At 40.8% G+C, this 24,396-nt stretch overlaps 1 protein-coding gene across 4 annotated transcripts in view; it reads right to left on the bottom strand.

Annotated features, from left to right (window-relative positions):
• LOC109035194 (dual specificity tyrosine-phosphorylation-regulated kinase 4) overlaps positions 1 to 24,396 on the bottom strand; it is a 229,384-nt gene that overhangs the window by 61,525 nt on the left and 143,463 nt on the right. Inside the window, exon 1 of one of the 4 annotated variants that reach the window (XM_019048747.2) lies at positions 1,932 to 2,125. The exons of the other annotated variants lie outside the window; for them this stretch is intronic. The gene's annotated coding sequence lies outside the window, so the exon portion shown is untranslated. Of the gene's footprint in view, positions 1 to 1,931; positions 2,126 to 24,396 lie in introns of those variants that run through there. 4 annotated transcript variants of the gene reach the window in all.

The raw sequence follows: 24,396 nt of genomic DNA, 5'->3' as shown, positions 1-24,396 counted from the left end.
CGGCTTTTGATCCAGCACCAAGCAGGCAACACTTTAGATGGTGCATCGATATCGAACGATAAGCCCTACTACAGGAATTCTCTGCCACTGGCTACGACACAATCCGTCATTTTCGGAAAAGTTTTTCAGTTTTTGCTGTTTTTAAAATTAAAGGTTTTCTTGAGGGAGGTGGGGGGGGGGGGGGGGAGGGAGGAGAGGCAAAAGTCGATTTTAACTGGAAGAAAGGGAAAGGAAAAAATGTGTTGTGCACCGACGGCAATAGCATGGTTGATTTTAGTCCGGGTGAGGCAGTTGGTGCTGCACACCTGCAAAATTGCGGAAAATGAGTGATTAAAGGTGGTGGTTAATACGCAATGCATACAAGCTGGTATACAACACCAGTTTGAAGATGGAAGCATCAGATAGGGTTACAAGGGTCAGCAGCACTAACTTTTATTTAATGTTGAACATGGTTTTAAAGCGGGTAGGGCATTTTCCGACTTGGTTCGACGGTATTATTTTAAGTAAGGAATTAATTTTTTAAAAGCCAAAATTAAAGTTTATTCATACTGCAGCAAAATTGTTAAAATACCTAATTTCGAGTGGATTATTTTTACGTATGGCAATTGGATGCATTTTAAACTAATGTTCTTTAAAATCATTTGATCCTAAATCCTGTTTCGTTAGGTTGAACTCCCCTCAAAGTTTAGAGAGGTTTATGAAAAACGATCGAAAAAGTCGTTGACTCGAAAAAACTTTCAGTTCACATTTAAAGTTCTCCTGTGAAATCTACGTATCTAACTTATTTATGACTGGGCAAAGGGATTAAAATAGTGAAATTCAATCATAAAAACTGCCTCGATTATTAAACCTCGTTATTCAGTTTGAGTCTGCACGTTTAATAAAACTGAAATAAGATTAAGCATTGCATGATGCGCATTTCCGCGAAGAAAAGAAGGACAAGTGATAACACGCTATCTGTGCAGAATGAAGCATACTGTTATTTATTATTGTTTATTGCTTTTATTCTTCGTTTCTATTCGCTGACGCGCGAGGAGTTCATGCAGGTGACTAAAAAATGGCATTATACGATCCCTAAGTGCGATCCTATTTCCTTTTCCGTCTTAAAGATTCTCATCAAACGCATGCGGAACATAATGTGAACATCGCATTGCATCTGCATCCTCGGAAGGGAGATTTGATGAAACATTATCTATGTGCAGGTTATTCTTTCTGTCAACTGAACTCCATTTTCCACGTTTCTCTCCTCCCCTTTTCGAGGGTCCATAAAACTTTTTAACCATAAAAATGAATCTACCACCCATGATTCACATAAAATTGCGTTAGTGACAAATTACGATGTTAAAAAACGATCAACATATAATGACTAAGCTTTGGAATGCAAGGCATCAAATTAAACCCAACATAGCCTCTCTTTTCTTGTTTTTCATTAATTTCGTGAAAAACGAAAATAATTTTGAATTTTTGTGTAAAAAATTTGATAGCAGAATTTTGGGGTCAAGAATTATTGCTTCGTCACGTTCGGAGACATTAAATCAAACACACAGCTCAAAGGCACTCCTCCTTTGTTTTTCTTATATTTTGAGAGACGCAGATAATTCTAAATTTTTTTCTTAACAAATTTGATAGCAGAATTATTGGGTCAAAAATTATTGCTTCGTCACGTTCAGAGCCATTAAGGCAAACACAACAAAAGCTCAAAGGCACTCCTTTTTTGTTTTTCATATATTTTGAGAGAGACGCAGGTAATTTTAAATCTTTGAACGAAAATATTTTTTAAATAAAAAATTGATAGCGGTATTTTTTGGTCAAAAATGGTTGCCTTTCCACGCACGGAGACATTATTAAATCGAACACAACAAAGGCTCCCTCTTCGACTCTCCACAACAAGACCGTCGACAAAAAACACAATCGGCGGAGGCAGAACTTACTGGATTCCACTAAAAGTTCGAAACCACACGTCACACTCAACAACAAGGGTAATTCGGGGGGCGCGCGCGACTGCGAGAAAATCTCTGGGAAAACTCTCGATCGTTTCGGCGCGCGGCGGCGGCGTATCACTACAACTATCTCGTCTCGAGGATGAAAGTGAACTGAACTGAGGCCGGGGCGACTGACACTGACTCGACTTGGCGATGACTGGACGCGGGGCTCAGCTGGCTCCGACTCCGATTCCCTCGCACCGGGACCGGGTTGACGACGACCAGCAAAGCTTTTAACGCTTAGACACTGGAAAAGCCCTCAACCTTCGTTGAAAAAATTGGTTGAAGGCATTATTCACGATTAAAAAAAATAAATAAAGAAAAAACCAATTATTGTAATAGTAGTATTACATGGATTTCATTTTGCAAAAAGGAACCACTAGCATTGCAATGCTGCTAAGATTGTGCAACTTCATCCTTTGCAATAAAATTGCGGAAATCGTGAAAAACTATGAAATTTAGATGGTAATTTTTATCTTAAATTTACAGTTTTAGCGAGTAAAATAGAAACTATGAATGGATAATCGGGTTTTTTCTCCGAGACAAAAGAAGTTCTTCCAATCTTAGCAACATTGCAATGCTAGTGGTTCCTTTTTGCAAAATGCAATCCACATTAGACTCATTCGTCTACCGACTATTGGCACGGTGCGTACGCGCAATGCGTGAAGTCTCTCTGCTGTCTTGTAGGCGCTAATACGCGTTTCGCACTGTCTGCACTGTGTTGTTTCTGGCTTTCATATTCAAACATTTCAAACTCATGGAATCAGCGAATTAAAAAGTCTTTATCTTTATTTTCTACTATTCCCATAATTTCTGTATCATTATTCCTGACATTCTCTGTTCTTTTTTCCTTTCCTTGACTTTCCATGTTTGTATGCACGGAAAAGAATGATATTGCCGATTTAACAAAACTAATTATTGTAATAGTAGTATTACATTGGACTCATTCGGCGACCGGCTATTGGCACGGTGCATACGCGCAATGCGTGAAGTATCTCTGCAGTCTTGCAGGCGCTGATACGCGTTTCACACTGCCTGCACTGTGTTTGACTCTGGCTTAGATATTCAAACATTATTCAGGGAATCAGCAAATTAAACATTTTTCCTCTTCATATCCGTCTATTCCCACAATTTCTGTATCATCATTTCCCTATCATTTTCTGTTTGTTCTCTTTCCCTTTCGCTGACTTCCCATATTTTTCAGCACGGAAAAATGGATTGCTGATTCATCAATTAAATTGTCAAAATATAAGTCCGACATGTTTCAAATGTACATTTTACAATAATGGAAAGCTAACTTAACCACGGGGGTTGTTGAATTAGCTATTTTTTTGTTGTAAAATTAACATTGAAACACGTCGGACACTTTTTTAACGACAGAATTGTTAAATCAGCAATATCATTCTTTTCCGCGCATAAAAATATGGAAAGTCAAGGAAAGGGAGAAAGAACAGAGAATGTCAGGAATAATGATATAGACATTATGGGAATAGTAGAAAATGAAGATAAAGACTTTTTAATTCGCTGATTCCATGAGTTTGAAATGTTTGAATATTAAAGCCAGAAACAAACACAGTGCGTACAGTGGGACACGCGTATTAGCGCCTACAAGACTGCAGAGATACTTCACGCATTGCGCGTACGCACCGTGATGTATTCGAACTCGTAGAATCAGCGTTTTTCAACTCATGACTTTGAAATGTTTGTACTCGGTATGGATTATTGTCACTAGAAATGATAATAAAATTATGTGCGTAAAATTTTTAAAAACAATTTAAGGATTTATGACTGCTCGTCAATTTCGAAGGTATAAAGAAATCGAGATGCGCAATTGTTGACTTCCAAAATCGGAATACATCCGTACTTGCTTGACGGAAGGAAACAAAACAAAATGATACAACTATTCGAACGTTAAAGAGACCGCTTTTGCCTACCTCCTCAAGTGAAGGCGAATCGGTTTGCTTCGTGCTCTAATTAATTGAGCTTTGGGACCATCACTGTCATCACCTTGTGCGTTATGTTGTGACGGATATTTCGTTATTCCTGGATGTTTTTCATTCTTCGAAATGCAATGAAAACAAGTTGAAACAAAGATTAAAAGATTTATTATAAATTGAAGTTTTGGAAAGGTTTAAACCCATTCATCAACTAGGGAAGAGCTCAATAAAGTAGCATCTTGAAATAAATTGAAACCCAGGCCCATCATAATTATACACAGTTAATGCTCCTGATTCTAAGGATTTCTGAAACGATTTTTAAGAACCACTGTTGCCTGTAACTTATAAGTCCACCATATAATTCTAATATCTTTTTTATAACCTTCCTGTCAATAGGGGAGTTAAAAACACTCAAAAAGTACCATAAAATTAAAAAATATTTTAGGCGCAGTGACACATTTGGTTTTTTACGTGTTGTTCGAGGAATTTCGAGGAAGAGAAAAAGAAAAACATTGAAAAAAACACCGTAAAAAGGTTAATAAAGTTGCTTCAGGGTCAATTCGTCACTTGGCTGACATGAGAGCGTAACTTACACATTGAGATGAGCGCGGAAAAGCATTGAAATGTATGGAAGACAGGGTTCATTGCAGAGTGTAGTTACGCCCTTATGTCAGGTAGGCGACGAATTGAGGCAAAGCGATTCTTCTGCAATTGAGAGAGTGCGAGCAAAATTGCGCTCTTACACGTTAAAATGGTGGTATCAAATACCACGCTCCACATGAATTGTGCGTGACAAGTGAATAATGTCCAAGTGAGGACACAAACTTTTTCAAAGAAAGTTAAGCCTCTCTCACGGAAAATGGTCGACGGAATTTCATGTTTGTTCTTATGAGAAACATTTTCCCCTCAGGACTGCAATTTCAGTAACGATAGACGCACGGGATCTCTGTGTTTCATTAAAATAAAGGAATATTTGATTTGGTTGAAAAATCACCAATTTGCTAGTTCTCACTGTGACACATTTCTTTTAACTTGACTTTAACAAGAGCCAAAAAAATCGCATAGGGGGAAAGGTAGCGTTTCGTTCCGAGAAGTTCGTTTGAAAACGTAGCCTCCTAGTCTGGAATTCGTTGATCAAAGTGTTTTTCCACGAAGTATATTCTGCTAAACTATGAGCTTTGATCATCAAAACGCGCGTATTTATACTATCGTCCCAGGTAACCTCGAGACTGAAATAAAATACTCATACTTTTTTCATCTGAGCCCTACGAACAAGAAAAAGAACCTGTTTGCAGTTTTTAGCATTAACCCCGATGTTCTTGTTTTTTTCTTATCAAAAGTTCAATTTTCGGTAATATTTGTTCGAGAGAGACGTTCCCTCGTGTGCTAAGGGTAAATCGACCATAAGGAAGAAACGTCTCCTTTCTTCGATTAAAGATGTGCCAAAAAATAAAAAGAGGACCTTTGACTCTCAAGAAGGAACCCGCACTGGAAAAAAAGTCTATTGGATCTAGAGTTAAAACTCTTAAAAATTTGACAAGAAAAATTCTCTTTATTCTTGCTTGAATTGAGAGCCAAACCTCTTAATTAAAGTGGATTTCCTTTTGATTTAAACAAAAATCTGATTGAATCAAGAGTATTTTTTCTTATCAAATTTTTTAAGAGTATGGACTCTAAATGCAAGAGACTTTTTTTCCAGGGCAGAATTCCTGACCGGAGTCACCGGTTTCTAAAATCCCTCTCACCTCTAGGGGTCTCCGGGGTCCGGGGTCCCCCATCTTAAAGACATACAAAGTCCCTGCATTAGCCGCATAATTCCTTGACCCTTTCCTCGTTTTAGCAGTGCTCCCATTTCCTGGAAGTAGTTACAAATTTCGGAACTTTTGAGATTTTCCTAAATTTTTCCCGAAACTTTTGAAATTCCCGAAATTTTCCGGATCTTTTGCATTTCTCGGAACTTTATATAGAATCTTAAAAGAATCCCGGAACTTTTACGGGCATGGACTTTTGAAATTCCCGAAATTTTCCGAATCTTTTGCATTTCTCGGAACTTTATATAGAATCTAAAAAGAATCCCGGAACTTTTACGGGCATGGACTTTTGAAATTCCCGAAATTTTCCGGATCTTTTGCATTTCTCGGAACTTTATATAGAATCTAAAAAGAATCCCAGAACTTTTGACGGGCATGGAATGGGAGCATTGCATTTCAGCCCTTTCGAATGAGGATTTTCCCTGAAACTTGCTCGGTTTTCAGCCCCGCGAAGACCCGTTCTTCAGGGCGTGGGGCCGCCCAGCAACCGGAGGGCGTCCCCTTTGTTTAACATATGCTCGATCTGCTTTGTCGGGTACAGCCACTCCGGAAGGTTAACGCCACACGACTCCGCGTCGTGAGAAGATAGGCCTTTGTCTTTGGCGGTCAACTCGACCCTGCTCCCTGCTCCCCCCCAGACCCCCCTGGTTCCCCCTCGCGTCCTTCTCGCGAGACACCAGCGACGCTGTTACTAAGGAACTTGTTCGACGGCACAGTTGCCCGATCATCTGAATATCCTCAGTTGCCCCTGTGTAATATAAAATATTTTTGGCGCGAAGTGGCAACGCAGCTCACCGGCCAACCAACGGGCTTCGTCCGACCACCAACAACCGTTGTTCGTTGTCGCTCCGATTGAGTCATCGCCCGCGGTCCGTTGCCAGATCGGGCTCAGAATAAAAACAAAATATTCAGTCAATTTTCTCTCTTAAATTGTATCGTCAGAGCAAGAGCACATGAAGTCCCAACAAAAAAATTAGCATTTACGGAAAATTAAACGGTTTTTTAAGAAATCATTCGTCGGCTGTTAAAAGAATCCTACACGGGAATTAATGTAGCAAGGGTCAATTACACTTGTAACAGAACCGTGTCGTAACGGTTGAATCTTACTAATTATCGAAATTATTTTTGACAACGTTCTTTTGTTCTGTATGGTTGGCAACGAATTCGGTGTGAACCAGAGCTTTAACGCTCGACAGAAACTTGGCACGGGACCAATCAGCCAATAAGGGTTCATGATCTTCGATACCTACTTATAGAGCAAAATTTTAAGACGTTTTCCCGAACTCCTTTGTCTTTGAATCGGTTTCAGCTGAAATTCTTAATTCTTGGAATTTTTTCTGTTTTTCTTTCATCCATCGAATTTCATCACATCGCGTAGGATGTGCCCGGCATATGTTTATATGTATCATGCGAAATGTTTCAGTGAAATATAAATATCGTTCGTAAAATTATCAAACCACGTACCTCAGTTTGCGACGTTGCAAATTTCCTGTTACGCACATTTAACGTTTTCCATGGATTCCACGCCAAGTATTATATTTAAACGCATTATTAGAATGCAACAGAGAATCCTCTACATTGATTCTTGTATTTACTTTGAAGAACAGCTGGTTTTCCCTCGCACTATAAAAGTGCGTGAAATCATTTAGCGAGGGCTTTGACAGAAAACTTATTATTGTTTTTGAACATTTTATGTGATTTTCTTTTCCACTTTCGAGATTAAACTCTAAAAATTTGGTACAAAAAAGTTCGGTAATTGTTCCCTAAAAATATAAATAAGGAGCGAAAATTTTGAAACACCGCAATCGAGATCCGTGATTTCGTATAGCATCGTCGTCAACATGTGACCGCACGCGGAAAAGGCATGTTACAGTTGGACGTATTTATGCTAAAAGGAACTATGTGCATAAGGATTGCGTGTGACATAGGTTCCTTTTAGCATAAATACGTCCAGTTCAGAGACTCAAAATCGAATTATTTATGCAAGAGCAAAGAGAAGTGTTCTGGACAAGCATTTTAGGGCAAAACACGCCCAAAAATGACGAGCCAAACAGGAGTTATGGTGCTTTGAAATTTACAATTCAAAAACGTAAGTTACGAGAAACTAGCTGTTTAAAATTCTAAACTGGCATGTTCGGTGCACGATATTGCAAGATTACGATGTGAAATAATAACCTTTATTGACACGATGATGAAATAAACCACTCGCAAATTTTCTTGAGGAGTAAGGACACAAGAGTTTTCCGTCGAAATCTCAAGATTTAATTTTTTGTCCAAATTCTGCAAAAATCGTTCTACTGAAAATTTCGCCACTTTGGACGGTTAAGTATCGATTTCCAATAAATCAAAATGAAGTCGGAATTATTTCCTTTCGAATAGTGTCTAATGAAAATAATCCAGTTCAAATGGAATAAGGGTCGAAAGTCGGGACAGAGACAAAGGTAAAGTAGATGGCTCCTTTAAAAATTAAAAAATATGGATGTGACTAGTAGCTTCATTTTATCAAAGTTAGGCCATGATCATAATCTTACTTTGTGCTTTCCTCTTTCTTGTTTTAAGTTGAATGCGCAGATGGCTGAGAACGATGACCGTATATTTCCCGGATAAATAATTGGCACAGCGAATAATATTTCAAGGTCGAGCTTTCGCGCGGTTGCCACTAGAGTTTCACCATTTTCGTCCGAAAAATACTTGAAATAAATAGTTACTATGCACATAGGATTTGTGTACTTCGTAGTTTCTTTCAACTTAATTTATTAGTTCATAGTCCTGTTTGCCATTCTTGAGTTCATTGATTGAAATTGCAAACACGACTGTGTAAGTGACTAATGTCGCTGACTTATTGTTAGCTAAAAACAACTTCCCAGCTCATTAAAAGCTTCCAAAGTTGAGGCCGTAATGTTGGTAATACGCGATTAAGGACAGTCAAGTCCAGCTCCGTATTCAGTCAAATCCTCAGAGCAACTGAGCCAGATGAGGGAGGATTGCTAATGTATGCATCGCTGGTTCGATCATTACAATTCTCAGACTCAACTAAAAATCGCGTGAATAATATTCTGAACTCACGCCATCCTACGAGCTGTAAATTTTCATCAGTGCATACCATTTATTGGCGATCCAACGCAGGTAAACATATTTGCTATCGTCAGTAAATGAAAGTTTGTTCCTGACAAAATTTAGAGCGTTGATGGCAAGGAACAAAATTCGATGAACTAGAACAAACGGGTATTTTTAAAAAGAGCCCTATCAAGGGGATAATCAAAGACAAAATCAACAGAACCATTCAGCTTGCCTGGTATAAGTGACAAACACCTGATGGGCTGTTGCCTATGGAAACTTCACGTGCTATAAGGAAAGATCGACACCAGTAAAAACGGCACTGATGTCACTCTTGATCATTATCAGCTCAATTCTCATAAGAACACTGATCTGAAAGCTGCCCAGCAGGATCAATATTGAAATTGAAAGCTATTGATTTGAAAGCTATAGACACAGAAGGCAAAGGGAAAGTAGAACGATCCTATTGGTTAAGACGGGTGGTTCAGGGGAAAATGAAGGACTAGCTAAAGGTTCTCTCGTGGGTTGCCGTTAGTTAGTCTACTGTACTTACTTGCTTATTGTTAGTCCATTGCAACCCCCCGTCCACTAATAGGCTCTCTCCCTTATCACTTTGTCTTCTTCCTCTATCGTCTTGTCTATCAATATCAATAATCAGTCCTTACTCTACGATCAGTGTTCAAGAGCACTGAGCTAACACCGGTCAAGACTGATATCACTATCCCTGACAATGGTTCCAGTCATTTTTGATACTGACTTGAGTGAAATTTGGTGCCAATCTCAGAGTCAAGTCTATTCCGAATGCAATTTTTTGCGAGAATTTCTACGCGGGTATAATTTTTCAATTATCGAATCCCACGCTTACAGGAACTCGAACCAAACTCTCGGAACAGAGGTGCATATACACGTCCACGGTGACTTAATCAGGACGGTGGCGGTGGAAAATTATGCATCCGGAATGGGGTCGTGAATGACGAGCCAAGACGGAAGACGCAGACGCGTTTGCATTTGGCGAAAACGAAAGCAGCAACGACAACGATGACACATTCGGAATGAGCATTGACGTGCCTCCACTGGCGCATAGTAGAACAAGCCAGACGTAGAGGTCGGACATTCAATGTTTTACCGAAACTGCAGATTTTCGTATTCATTTCGTCAAATTTTAATTAATAAAGGGTTGTACCTGACCTGGAATTAGACGGGAAAAACAATGAACCCACTTTTGAGCCTCTCCATTATGTATTAATGAATATATTAGCGATTTAAATTTTCCACATAATGAGCGATTCCTCTCATTGATTTGAACCACTGTGCGGCAAGGCGCCCGCGGGCAGCTTGACCCGTATTTACTGGATCAAGCGCGGGCGACCCATAGTGGTGACTCTGCTTAGTCGAACTGGCGAGAACAACGTATCTGCATGCGGGTTCTATTATAGTTAGGTTGTTCTATCCCAGAGGGCAGTGCTCGGCTGTGGGCCGTGTAAACGGGCCCGTTACTCGCTTGAGGCTGGTGTAACTCCGCCAATACCTTACTTCATCGCTCTTACTTTTCATTCATTCTTTGACAAGCTCGTCAGTGCAACACGTATCGATAGTGAGTCTACAGAAACTTGTGCCTCGATAGACTGATTTAGAGGCTACGTCATTCTTGCGATTGGGCATATTTGATGTGCGATGATTCAAATCAAAACGATAAAACATAGCCTTATGTCCAAATTCTGCGTGAGTTAATGGTGGTAATTCATTAAAAAATTTTCATCAAGTCATGAGGCAGTTGATGTCTTATCAAACACGAGAAATTTCAATTGCAATAAACACTTCGATGCAGTTTACCACCATAGCGCGAATACAACAAGGTTACGTTGTCTAATTACCAAAGAGCCATCGAACTGCGACATAAAACTATAATGTAACCATAGAATCAGTCTATTAAGATTTTTTAAAGGTTTTTGCTGCCCCCTATTGAGAAAAATTTTGATCCAATCCATCAATAAAGAGAACCTTTTCTTTAACTTCGACTCGATTTTGTGTAGCTAATGAATTGTACTAGTTGCGACAAACAAACGATTTACTGAGCAGGGGAAAATTTTAGTTTTATGCCAACGAAAGTTCTCTAGTCACGACAATTTCCGCGATAAAATTTTCTGGAATTGACGGCGACCCAAAAATTTCGTCGCGACGAGGACACTTTCGTACGCACAACTAAAAATTTAACTTTTCCGTGACGTAACGTATTTTTTCCTCAGTAAACCGAAAGACGATCAACAATTTTTGTTTTGTTTTTTTTCCTGTTTTTGTAATAAATCTAACAATATTAAAAGCTGTCTAATGTTTTGCTTCCAAAATAAAAAAAAAGTTTTTATTTTACTTTGTTCGATGGGTTGCGAAAATGAGAGACGGATTGTTCCTCGCTATCCAATCCATTGATCCGTAAAATGAGAGCATCGATGCGCAAAACTTACCTAAAACAGACAAAAAAGAAAGTGATATTAACGATTAATTCTGTGACATAGAGATAAGTTGGTGAGAGGCAAAATAGAAGTATATCTGACATGTGGCTGCTGACCGACGCATTACGAAAAGTTAATGTTTTCAAGTTAAGTTTTCAAGATAAACGTAATCTGCATTATAGTATGCATTTGTTCTAAAATGTTGAGAAATTTACCACTTTTATTGGACTAAAAACGGCTATATTGTACTTTCAAGGCGTCGCCAATCTTTCTTTAAGTGCCGAGTAAAACTTGCGCTGTGACGACATACGTGTGAGTTCTCATACGTAACGATGAAAAAATTTCACTATGACAAGAAAGTGCATCAAAAGGATTGGAGACTGTCATACTCTCGGCTACCAGGCTCTTTTTGAGAACTGACTTACACGCGGCGAAGGCAGTTTCTATTCTGTGAAAATGTTTTGTTAAATTTGGTTTCCTCGTTGCTTGCAATTTTTTCTTTCTCGGCACTTTCAAAAAAAGCGCTTTAACTATTACGTATAGCTCTCATTCGAAAAACCTCGTCGATCAACTCAAATTAATTGAAAAAAAAAAAAAAAAAAAAAAAAAAAAAAAAAAAAATTCAAATTAATAGCGTGTTTATGAATCCGGATAAGTTGTATCCATTCTACTTCCCTCTTTCCGGTTAAAACGCTGTAGCCAGTGGCGTGGCGTGCTTCGCCATATATCGATTAATCCGACATTTAAACCTATGGAAAAGGATCGAGAAACACGGTGTTTGCAACGAACACCTTAATAATCGATTCTTTACCATAGCTACAAATGGGAGAATATCGATAATCGATCATTCACGCCTCGCCTCTGACTAGTCGGTTTTCCACGCCTTACGAACCCATCCTTTGAAAGACACATTTTTTGTTTCCGTGCGACAGGGATGTCGCAGCGTAAGATTTACAATCTTGACGATCCGTTGAACGCATATTGTCATGACGTCGTGAGATATCGGGGGGTGGGACTCTCCCCCCACACTGTATTGGGGGGAGGGGGGGGGGGTTGTCGATCGATGCGGAGCCCAACTTGTTGATGTTTAATTAAGGCTCTCGTGGATGTCAGTTTCTCCGCGGGAAAGTCAGCGGATTTTCCCGGCACAAAGCACGATCCGACAATCGGGGAAGGGGACGCGTCGGGTAATTGTCGCATGTATCCGCGGGGCGCTACATTGTCACGCGCTTTGTGATGTAAATTGATTCGACGAATTAATTACCAAATCGGCGTGGAGTGCCTTCAATGCACCTCGACGCAATGAACACGCGTCCGAGTCCCGCCAATTGCATGCGCTGTCCATCTTGTTCCCACTGCGGTGGAGTCGGCGCGGTGTTGCCTTTTTTCGGTACAGTTTCTGCGGGACTGGAGGATTTGCGGTGCGACCGATTGGTTTTCCTTAAAAGAGGGACTAATATCTCGGAGCAAGTTGCCACAGAATTTGGGAAATGAAATTCCCTGATTTCTGTGACACATTTTGGTGAAATTCCCTGACAGTTGAGGACATGACAGATGGTTAAGAGGACATAATTGAAAATAGTTTGATACCATGATACCATGATACCAGGATATCTGTAGGTAATGTGAAATCCTTACATCGAAGTTTTTATAAACAACAAGGTTTGAACGCAAAAAAAAATAAATATAATATAAAAACAGATATTTCTTTCCAAGTAGAAACTATCTTGGCCGAGGGAAACCTCCTCCTCGTTTTTCTGCATTTTGTTCCCCTCCTCCGGGAAAATTTGAGCCCACGCGCCGGCACTGACTAATTTTAATCAATTAAAGAATTTTTGTTTTCCAGCAAATACACGGAGTTATTTTAAGCACTCGTGTCGTAAAGAAAAAGCATTTGAAAAATGAATTAAATTCCTTGCGTAAATCCTTTGATGTCATTAAATAGTTACTTCCCTGCGTTTCCCTTTGATACCCTGGCTTTGGCATCGGGCGCAGCTCGTTTTGCGTACGCTGGATTTTTACATCATGTTACGAGCCTCTAATTTTACGGCGTCGACCGACAAAAGAAGCCCGGCGGATTAGAGGCGATTCATTATCCTGTCTAAAATTAACCTTTTTAAAAGTCAGCGGATCAAACCCGAGACGAAGATGCGATATCGGACGTTGTTTGCGTCTAAAAATAAATCGGTGTCTTTCACCGCGAGCGCAAAGGAGCCCCAGTTTCTCGACCTTTTAAACGACTACACACCGCTCACTGAACGCTCTGCTATTTTCTTCCTCCGACAAGCGGAACTTGCTGTTGAACTGTTTGTCCACTGGCAGTAAAATACTTGTTTTGATTAATATTTCACTTCAAAAAAAAAAGAACGAGAGTAACTCGAACAGCCCTTTCTTTTTTTTATAGGCATAGATTGTTAGAGTGGACTGGGGGGAAGGTGGACAGAGGGGAAGGGGGACAGAGGGGAAGGGGGACAGAGGGAAGGGGGAAGGGGGACAGAGGGGAAGGGGGAAGGGAACAGGGGGACAGGGGGCAAGGGGAGAGGAAGCGTGCGCTACCCCTGTCCGCCAGAAAAAAGGAGGAAGAAGAGAGGGAAGAAAGAAGGAAGGAATGGAGGAAAAAAGAAGAAAAGCCGTTTACATTCGGTGATTATTCAGGGCGAAATTGACTCAAACTGAATATTAGACACTTTAAAAATTCAAAAAGTTTGGGGGGGGGGGGAGGCTCCCGGACCCCTGTTCGAGGTGTCAGGCTCCGCTTATGAGTCCCTAAAATAGACTCTCTCCGGTTCCGATTTCGTTTTCATCTCGGCAGTAAATTCAGGATTCAAGGGTCGTTTCTGCGAATAGCCCCAAAATTTCATTTACCGTCGGATGATCTAGTTACAGACGCGGAGGAGCTAATGAAGCGGACGTTCAACCTCCTCGCGTCTCGTTTCGACGCGCGACGCGTCGCAATGACGTGACGTCACTCCTCCTACGTCGACGACCGTTAAATCTCTTTAGGCAGCCTCCGCTAATAAAATGCCTCGTCTAATATACCCGAAGGAATTGAGCTTGATCTAGTTTCATCCCCCTCAAGGCTCGGATTAGGGAGTTTGTTCGCATGGATTGAATGTACACGGTAAATGACGTAAGTGCAAAAATAAAGTTTTCAGAAAATGGACCTTTTCGTGTCCGAGCGTTTACGGCTATTTTCTCTAAAACGTTCGTTTTTGCACATTTCTGGCTCTCTCATGGATCTTGTTTTTACACAACTAAGACGAATTTTGCTGTTTTAACTGTTTCAGTGATTTAGTCTAAAGGAGATTAGAAGAATTTTGAAAGAAACTCGATTTCGAACATTTGAGCGTTGTGGCTCACTTCGCTATCAGGGCAACCCTAAATCATAATCTACTATTATATGTTCGGAGTGCAAAATTGCCCGGTTATAATGCAACTAAACAACCAAAAAAATAAACCGCATGGACTTTGCAATTAGGAACTACTATTTCTGACTCATCCATGAAAGCACCTATCGCACAGAGAATGGCACGTTAATGGCACGTATGTTGTTATTAAAATGAGCCAGAAAGAGAAAAAGTAGGCCCTTGTTGCAAAATATGGTTTAAATGAACTCGCAATTGATGCGGACGAATAAGAGGATTTTCTGAGAGATTCAAGCTAGAACTCCGAGTTTTCAACCCAGCTCGATGAAAATCGCTCTTGTGAAAATGCTGACTCCTTGGATAAAGGTAAATCAAAAGGAACTATTTCCACTGAGGTAAGAGACGTGTTCTGCATGTATTCTAATAAGCCCAAGGACTCTGGACAAAATAAAGATAGTTCCTTTTGATTCAAATACGTTCAATTATAATTATGTGACTTCGTTGTTTCCTTATCGAAAAACCGACTTGGAGTCGCTCCTTCGACGGGTTTGATTCACAGATTGGTATTCGCCAGGCTGACAATGAGCTCGATGCAAAAACGGCCGCGAGAATTGGTGAAGCGAAAATGTCAGAGCTCTTTGCATAAAAGCCCTGACATTTGCATTAAGCCGCTGGCCGCGCATTATCAGCCGGACCAAAAGAAATCCCCCCCCACCCCCTCCTCGAACGCCCCCTCCCCCCTCGCCCCCGCTCCCTCCCCCGCACGTGAATTGGACCGCTCGTATCTGCGATGACCTGCTGCAGCGAAAGCACCCGTTATAACTATTAAATCATGGAATCGAGACTTGTTTTTCTTCCCTCCTGTTTTCCTTTCTTCTCCGTTACATGGAACGTAAGAGAGAAAAAAAGAAGAAGAAAAAATCTATACGAATAGAACGGTGGTAGGAAGAGTTCGGTCATATTCAGAGATTTATATTTAGAACGGCTCGGTTCATTTGACCTAATTTTCGGTTCGCTAAATTTTTGGACCGAAAACAATGGTATCTTGGAACGTAATAGGTACGCACCGAAGAAATATATGATTCTTGAAACTAAACAAAAACATTGATAACACGATAGTTTTATAAAGACCAAAAGGAAAACTGCGTCAGGTCAGAAAGAAAATTGAGAGTAAAACTAGAACTGTTTACTGGATATTCACACGAATATAAAACCAATTAAACTTTCAATTAAAAAAAAAAGTAGTATCGTCGCTCATTATAAGAAAGAATATTCTTTTCATTCCAAAAATAGATTGTTTAAGAGCGAGTGAAAGGTCAAGCTAAAAATGAAGGGTTGAGAATATCCTGTTGCTTAAAGAGCGATAAACTTTCATTTTGTGTTCATTTACGACGCGCGAAAAGTGCGGAACCGTTAAAGCGGAGTTTAGTTACGCAATAACTTGTAATTGGCGAGGGACTTGATTAAAATTGCGGGAAAAATTCAAAACATGATAATTTAACGAATTCCAGGGGGCCAAAAATGCGGCTTGTTTCATAATACAGGCGAAAATGAACCACGCGTTGTTTTACCGGGAGTTGTTTTACTATAATACATCCTTCTTGTTTGGATACCACTATTGGTGTTCGTGGGAGCGCATTTTGCCTACTTAGTCGATTGAAGGATAATTCATTTGCACAAATGGTCCAAGTAACCAAGTCACCTAAAACAAGAAGATCGAATCGAGAAAAAGAGGTTTGAAGTTTTATTCCTCTGTAAGATTGGATGTTGGCCATTAAAGTCAACGCTCATCTCTACTTCGAAGTTTTGGCAGCGAAAATAAGCACCTACATAGTTAAAATTACTCTTATTTCATTTTCCCTCGAGACGTAACAAAGTTCCTTTCTGTTTGGTTTGTATTGCTTTGAGTACGTCGAGGCAACTAAGATACGTTAAGGCAACTAAAGGGAAGGGAGCAAAAGGGAAAGAGAGAGAGAATGAGCCCAAAAGAGGAAAAGAGAACAGAGTCAGACTGATATGTTCGAGTAAAAAAAGTGATACTGTCCATGCTTCCCTGTTAAATAGAAGAATGTTCATTATTATTTTGTGTTGTTAAAGCAAAAAACATATGCAATTTGTTTGACCTTTTGCTGTATTAATTACAGATCCGAGCTGCGAGGCGATTCCCTTCGTCCTACGCTCGCTGTTTTGAAACCATCCACCGGCCCCGGAACATCAAAAGTTATTCAGGATAGCCATAATTGAAACGGTTGTTAATTATTAAATACCGGCCAACGCAGAAACTCGAAGCTCAATTTTCAACGGTCTTTTAACAAATCCATGCAAACCGATATTTTCCTATTTTCGTCATATTCTTCCTCTGGTTACAATAGGACTTAATTGTTTTCGTGCCACGTTCGGCCGCTCCGGCCCAGGATTGCCAATTTTTAGGGCTGAATTTTAAGTATTTACTCGTTAATTGCGAGCTTTCTGGTGTAACCTGGTTCAATTGACGCTCAATTGAAGCTCGATAACAAGTGGACGTATTTACATCAAAAGGCGCTGTACCAATGACCGATTTTCCTGATATTCTCCGGTTTTCGGGTTCTTACTGACGGTAGACACCCTAATTAGATATTTCATAGAACACTCCTAGGGGCAGTCCGTAAATGACATCTCGAACTTTGACAAATTTGTTTATCCCTCCCTTTCCCCATGTCAGGTCACCTCTCCCCCTTCCACCTTTCTTTATACAAGCTGGTCAGGCAGTCCTCCTGATGTCATTTATGAACGGCCCCATAGCCGCTCTTGAGGCATCTGAGGCTGATTATTGAAATTGATAGAAAAAGCTGTAGATAAAGAAGACATAGGGAGTACAAATAAGATATCATTTTTTAAGACTTCTAGCAATAAGATTAATAATTCTACCCCTTTAACAGCCAAACCCCCCCCCCCCCCCCGATGTAATGCCACCAGGCGGTGCCGGGGTCTTTGTTAAGTAAATCAATATAATTTTAAAGTTAATGTTTATTAGTCCATATTAAACTTGTTAATATTATGTATAATTTCTAATAAAGGATGTTTAAAAAAAAAAAAAAAAAAAAAAAAAAAAAAATAGGGAGTACAAAGAGATCCTATTGATTGAAAGGGTGGTTCGTATCGACTAAGGGAGAACACGATGGAGAGAACTATATGAACTACTATGAGAACTATATAGGGTCTCTCATGGGTTGCCTTTAGTTAGTCTACTGCCTACCTCCTTTGTCCATTGCAACCACCCGCCTCCACCGATAGGATCCCTCCATATCCATTTTGTCTTCTTCAATAGTTGGCTTTGTCTATAGTTTTGCCAATCAATTTTGATAATCGGTCTGCTGCGGGCCGCATATTGAAATTGATAGACAAAGCTATAGACATATATGACAAAAGGGATATGGAGGGAACCTAACGGTGGAAGCTGGTGGTTGCAATGGACAATGGCAGTATGGGTAATAGAATAACTAACGGCAACCCACGAGAAACCCGACAGTCAGTCCATCATTTTCCCTCTTAGTCTACAAGAACCACACATTTCAACGAATAGGATCGCTCCATACCCACTATGTCCTCTTTGTCTATAGCTTCGTCTATCAATTTCAATAATCAGCCCGCTGGTGAGAGAACCCAACCCCCTCACGCGCGAGACGCAGTGCGGAACCTCATAAAAATCCACACATGCAGGTCGTTATCCAAGACGCCCACTCCATTCCGGCGGCTGCGGCCGTCGCGCCTCGCAACGCAAGGTCAAGAACGCGCGCGTCGCACCATCACGTCACGTCGCGTCGCGTCGTCGCGCGTCGCCAGGTTCATCGCGCCGCTGAAACCATCCTGTCCGCGCTTCTTCAGAAATTCACGCATAAATCCACAACCGAGATAAAGAATCGTGCAGGTCTCGGCTGTAGTATTTTTAGAACTTTTTTTTCTCCGCTTTGTTTGCATTTTGCTTGGTTCTTGAAACCCTCCCGGAGCGAAAGTGGGAAAAATAAGAGAAAGAGATCGCGTGAAAAATTGCCGCGCCGCTTGGCGGTGATGTATGGGTTCGGACGCACAAAGGGGTTACCGCTGTTATGACGTTTGTTAACACGATTATATCAAGATTGCATCTTTGCCTCGTTGGCGTTTCTTCCATTTTCCCTCTTGAATGGTTGAATAAAAATCTGGCGTGCTAAGAAAAAACGTCGTATGAACCTTCCGGTGTGTCCAGATTTACTTTTGTAATATAAGGATTTCCTGCCAAACTCATGAATATTTTTCTCCTAATTTTTTAGCTAATTTTGTTCGTATTTGGCTCTAAAGTTCCTGAAAATGTAAAGGAAAATTATTCATAACTATCCTCAAAAATAAACATTTTATCGGAGAAATTATGGCAACTCTCGGAGGTTCACACGGCGTTCTTCCTTAGCAAGGCAGAAGTAGAAACCTTCCTGCAGTATGCTGGCTGTGGTGTACCGTTCATGTCTACTTTTGGGGAATCAACATTCTCTAATCAACAGCAACGCTTGTCTGAAGCCTGGTTTCAGCTAACAATAAATTTACAATTTCCATCATAAAAAAGAATGCGTAGACGATGTGGTACAGCTTTTTTCAATGTACTAAAATTAAGGACATCAAAATTAACTCATAGCCACCGCCTGAACGTTTTAAATTAACCACCACCACCATTCGAGCACCACTTCGTACATTGTTAACAAGTAGAGGTTCCTAGAAACTCCCTACTGCCAACTTGCTGGCCTGGACCATTTATATCATTTTGAACTTGAAGTTTTTTAGGACGGATTCGAGAAGGACAGTTTTCGCCTATCAAGTAGGAATTTTTCTCACACTCAACATTTTCCTCTCGCAAATTGACCTTTTCGGGGTAATTTCGGTTTTTTGGAAGATGAACATCTTCTTCTGAACGGGCATCTGGACAAGGTACAAATTTAAGAATTTTTTGCGAATATTATCATTTCAAAATTTCACGTAGAACACGATTGGTGCAACGAAAAGTCCTGACATTGACTCCCTCCGAAGATACTATCGTTTTTATTTACAGTTAGGGAAAAGTTGAATTACTCTTTCACGTAAAAAACCAAGATTTCAAAATCATCGTTTTTTTGAGCAACAAATTTGAATTATGTATCGAAAAACGTTAATATATCTTTTAGGAATTACTTTCCACAGCAATTTCCGTTGTTCAAATCGTGTTCTACATGAAATTTTGATGAGATGACATACATTAGATTGAATTTGCCCTTTGCCTGGTGGTCCATTTCAACGAGGTGAATCCGAAAATGACCACGATGTATCCGCCGCGCACAGATTTTCCAAACTCTGATTCGGCGCATTCACATAGACTCGATCCGCTTGAAAAAAAAGTTTATTGGATCCAGAGTCCTGACTCATAAAACATCTGACAAAAGAATGTACTCTTGATTCGATCGGACTTTTGCTTGAATCAAAAGGAAATCCGCTGAATATAAAATGCCCGGATCTCGATTCAAGCAAACATCCGATTGGATCAAGATTATAGTTCCTAGTCAAATTTTAGCGGAATTTTGACTCTGGATCCAAGAGACTTTTTTTCCAGTGTTCGCATGGCCGGATTCATCTACTTGCCGCCCCCTTCTCATTCGTTTTGGAACTCGATAAAAACCATCAAATGAACGTGTCAGCGGGGGAGGGGTGCATAAGACGCATTTACTCGTGTTGGACACATTTTTTGGGAAAGCGTTGTCAACACTACTAGCAAAAGTTCACGGAACTTTGCGCGAAAGTTGAGTTCCGTAAACCTATCTCTGTGTAGGCAAGGCCTTCCATTCGTAAGAAATGAACGAAAAAATTATGGAAGAACAAACATAAATGTGGATCAATGATTTTAACTTCCGCCGCCGCGCCGCGCAGACCGCAATGTGCAATGGACGCAATGCGTGAAGTATTCACGCAATCTTGTAGGCGCTATGCGTTTCACGCTGACCGCATTCTGTTTGGCGCAATGCGTGAAGTTTTCATGCATTCTTGTAGGCGCTATCCGTTTCACGCTGACCGCAATGACCGCACTGTGTTTGATGCAATGCGTGAAGTATTCGTGCAGTCTTGTAGGCGCTAATATTTGTTACAAGCCGATCGCCGCGCCGCGCGCCGAGGGCTTCTCCTTTTCATCTCAAGTCCTTGTTATGATTTCTCTCTAAGTCGCGCCGTTCTAGGCCAAATTGCGTGTTTGGTTTTTCTCATACAAACATACGTATAAGTCGCTTTACCGCACTCCCTCGCGCTCTACGACTCCTAACCTCCACTGCTCTCTTTCAAACCACAAATCATGGGGGATTGAGCACCTTAACATTTCCGCTGCAATTTCTTCCCTCCAACCTTTCATCGTTCTGTTCTCTCGTAACTCAACTTATTGAGAGTGTTGTCTCTTGTATCACTAAAAGACGACAAAATTAGAAATTACTCAGGAAATGAGAGATTTTTTCGCTTATTCTCGTTTGTAATTTTGTTTTTATAAATCCATTTTTTTTATACCTACACTTTAAAAAAATGCGAATTTTTGCCGCCCCTTAGATTTACCGCCATGGGCCGCGGCCCATGTGGCCACACCCTTAATCCGGCCCTGAGTGTTCGCTTGGAAACTCCGTTGATTTCAGGTTGGATTCTTTGGACCTGGAAACAGCGGAGTTCCCAAGCGAACACTGGAAAAAGTCTCTGAAAAAATTTGGCAAGAGAAAATACTCTTGATTCAATCGGATTTATGCTTCAATCGAGAGCCGAGCCTCTTAATTCAAGCGGATTTCCTTTTGATTCAAGCGAAAATCCGATCCAAGAGACTTTTCCCAGTGTTCGCTTAGCTCCGTTGATTTCGGGTTGGATTCTTGTGGGGTCTGGAATCGTGTGTACATGCCCTTTGTCGGGACTGCGGCTGTCATCGCCGCTCGTCGACGTCGAGTTGACGCTCATCACCGCCCGGCGGCGTCGCGGCGCGCCGAGCCGGGCCGGCCGAGCGCCGCGACGCCGGTTCCGGCCGTAGAAGGCAGAAATAAGGGCCAGGCTCACGCAAATGCCCCATTAATATAACTAGTTATTGTTCATGCTTGTCGCGGCACCATTAAACCTAGTCAACAGAGAAGGGTGGGTCTGTTTCCTCGAGTTCCCGACTCCCGACTTTGTTCCTCGCTGCGACTGATGCGCCCCGCCGATAAAAAAAAATGTACGGGAGGGAGCAGGAGACGCACGCCGGAGAAGCAAAGAAGTTTGCTGCAATACTGCCGTGCTGAGGAGGAACGCCGTATGAACATTCGAAAGTTGCCAAATATCTTTCACTAAAATTTTTATTTTTGAGGAAATTTATTAATATTTTTCCCTGAAATTTTCAGGATACTTTCCCTTGGTTTGGCCCGGTTGCTCAGCCCATCCGACGCCCTGAATGAAACATTCAGACTGGCGTCCAGAGAAAGAGGGCCGTAAGAGCCCTCGAAGGTTTCCAATTCTGCCGTGCTAAGGAAGAACGCCGTATGAACATTCGAAAGTTGCCAAATTTCCTTCGCAAAAATTTTTATTTTTGAGAAAATTTATGAATATTTTTCCCTGAAATTTTCAGAAACTATGGTTGAAATTTAGAACAAAATTATCTGAAAAATTGAAATTAAAACATTCATAATGTCACCGGGAAAGTCGTGTTTTATCAAAGGAAATTTGGCAACGCCTGAAGGTTCATATGGCGTTCTTCCTTAGCACGGCAGTATTAGGCTCTGTGATTCTGTTTTTTTACGGGAGCAAGAGACGCACGCCGGAGAATCAAAAGTTTGGTAGAGTAGAGACGATCGATTTAAGTTATGATTCGATCGGTGGATTATTGCCATTGTATCGATGGATTTTTGTGTGATGTTAACGAATCTTTTTTTTTCAGCTTCTGAGTTTCCTTACTAGGCGGTGTCGAAAAATATGTTAACATACCCCAGTGGCGAGGCGTGCTCGCCGCAAATTTTGCTGCATGCAGTGGTGTTAGAGCATGCTCCAAGTGCACTTTAGGTTGAATTCCTCCCTATACGACACACCGCCTAGTGAGGGCACTCAGAATGAGAAAAAAAAGGATTCGCAAACATCCCAAAAAAATTCCGTCGATACAGTGGCAATAATCCGACGATCGAATCATAACTTAAATCGATCGTCGCTACACTAGCAAACCCCTTCGATTCTCCGGTGTATGTCTCCTCCCTCTCGTACATTTTTTTTCTTTTATCGGCGGGACGCATCAACAAAAAAACCTAATATTTTAAAATGAAAATCCGCACTTTTACGGACTGTTTCGGACATAGCTCTCAACGATTTTTGTAATAGTCAATAATATTGAGTCCATGTGATGAGCCCTCAAATTTTAGGTGTTTACATACCTCGATTCGTTCGCTCTCATATGGTGAACAAGGAAAATTCAAATGAGTTCTTACCTGAAAACAGAAACAAAATTTAACATTAGAATACTTCGTATTCAAAAATTGGGACAAAGTAAAAAATGGAAAAAAGCATCAACATAAATAAGATTAGCGAATGGTGAGGAACTGGAGAACAGTGAGACAGCATATGATCCGAAAATGAATAATTGTGAGTAAACTCAAAGAAAGTCTCGGGGGCGGTTTTCAGGTTATTCCCACGCATCTTTCCTCCCTTCTTGGAAACTGGCTTATTGTTAGTTAGGATGAAGAAAGATTACGCTTTTCTCGAGTGATGCTGTATTTATTTAAGTGCAACCAAAGTGCACTGCTCGTGGGTTGAAAGAAGGGCAACGAAAAAGTCATGACGCGAAATGACTTAAATAATTAGAGCTTGCAGAAATCCGTGGATTAGACTTTGGAAACTTTAAGCATAGTTCTTATACGGACCAAGTTTAGCAGAGGAAACCAAGTCACCTCACGATGAACCGAGAAAAAGAGAATGAAGTTTAACTCCGCCATTAAGGCGCAATGTCAGGGATGAAGTTCAACGTCTACTTTTCACGTTTGAATTATTTTTGGTCGAGTTTGAATTTTTGACAGGAGCAAAAGTGCGGCTACTTACTGTTTAGTTTTTATTCAGTCTATACATTATTCTCATTCCTAGAAATGAATTGTGCGTTTCCTCTAACGCCAAGATTTTAAGAATTTTTCTATGATTAAACTATAGGGTGAAAAAGTCAGATTGCCACATTCAAACGTTCCAGGTTGCCCAAATTGAAATTTCCCATCTCCTTCGCTGTCAAGAGCAAAATTCTCTTTGCATTCAGGCTTGCATTCCCCCATACGTTCCGTGCATTTTTCATGATTTAGGTTTTTACGGTCAAATTAAATTCTCTCGTGTTCTCCAGCTTTCCCTCAGTTGCAGAAAACATTTTTCAGGCGCTGTGAAATGCAATTACAACGACTTGGTTGAGGCAGTCAAATTTTTCTTAAAATTTTACATTCCGTCCGCTGCACGCTGCATTTCAGCGCTGGCGTGAGGCGAATTGTTTTTCAGGATTCCCGACGCTGAAGTATCGTCGTGTATTGCCGTGTGTAGCGCGCATTCAGCTGAAGAACACGGTTGCCGGACTTCGCGTGAAAAATCGGCACATTTCCCGTGTATTATTCAACATAAAATGCATATTTTTCGGCACACGATCAGAACCCCTCGCTGGAGACTCGTCGCGTCGGCAATTCAGCGTGTAGGACGCGTGTCATCCCCTTGTGTCCCTGTCCACGTCACGCGACAAAAGAGCCCTCCCCCCTCTTCATCGGGGGCTGCTCGTTCACCTTCGTTGCCATTACCTATGTCGAAAAAGAGGAGGT

This window comes from Bemisia tabaci, chromosome 4, assembly GCF_918797505.1.
Source record: "Bemisia tabaci chromosome 4, PGI_BMITA_v3".
In the NCBI taxonomy this organism is placed as follows: Eukaryota; Metazoa; Arthropoda; class Insecta; order Hemiptera; family Aleyrodidae; genus Bemisia; species Bemisia tabaci.
This window is presented reverse-complemented; position numbering and strand designations above follow the sequence as displayed.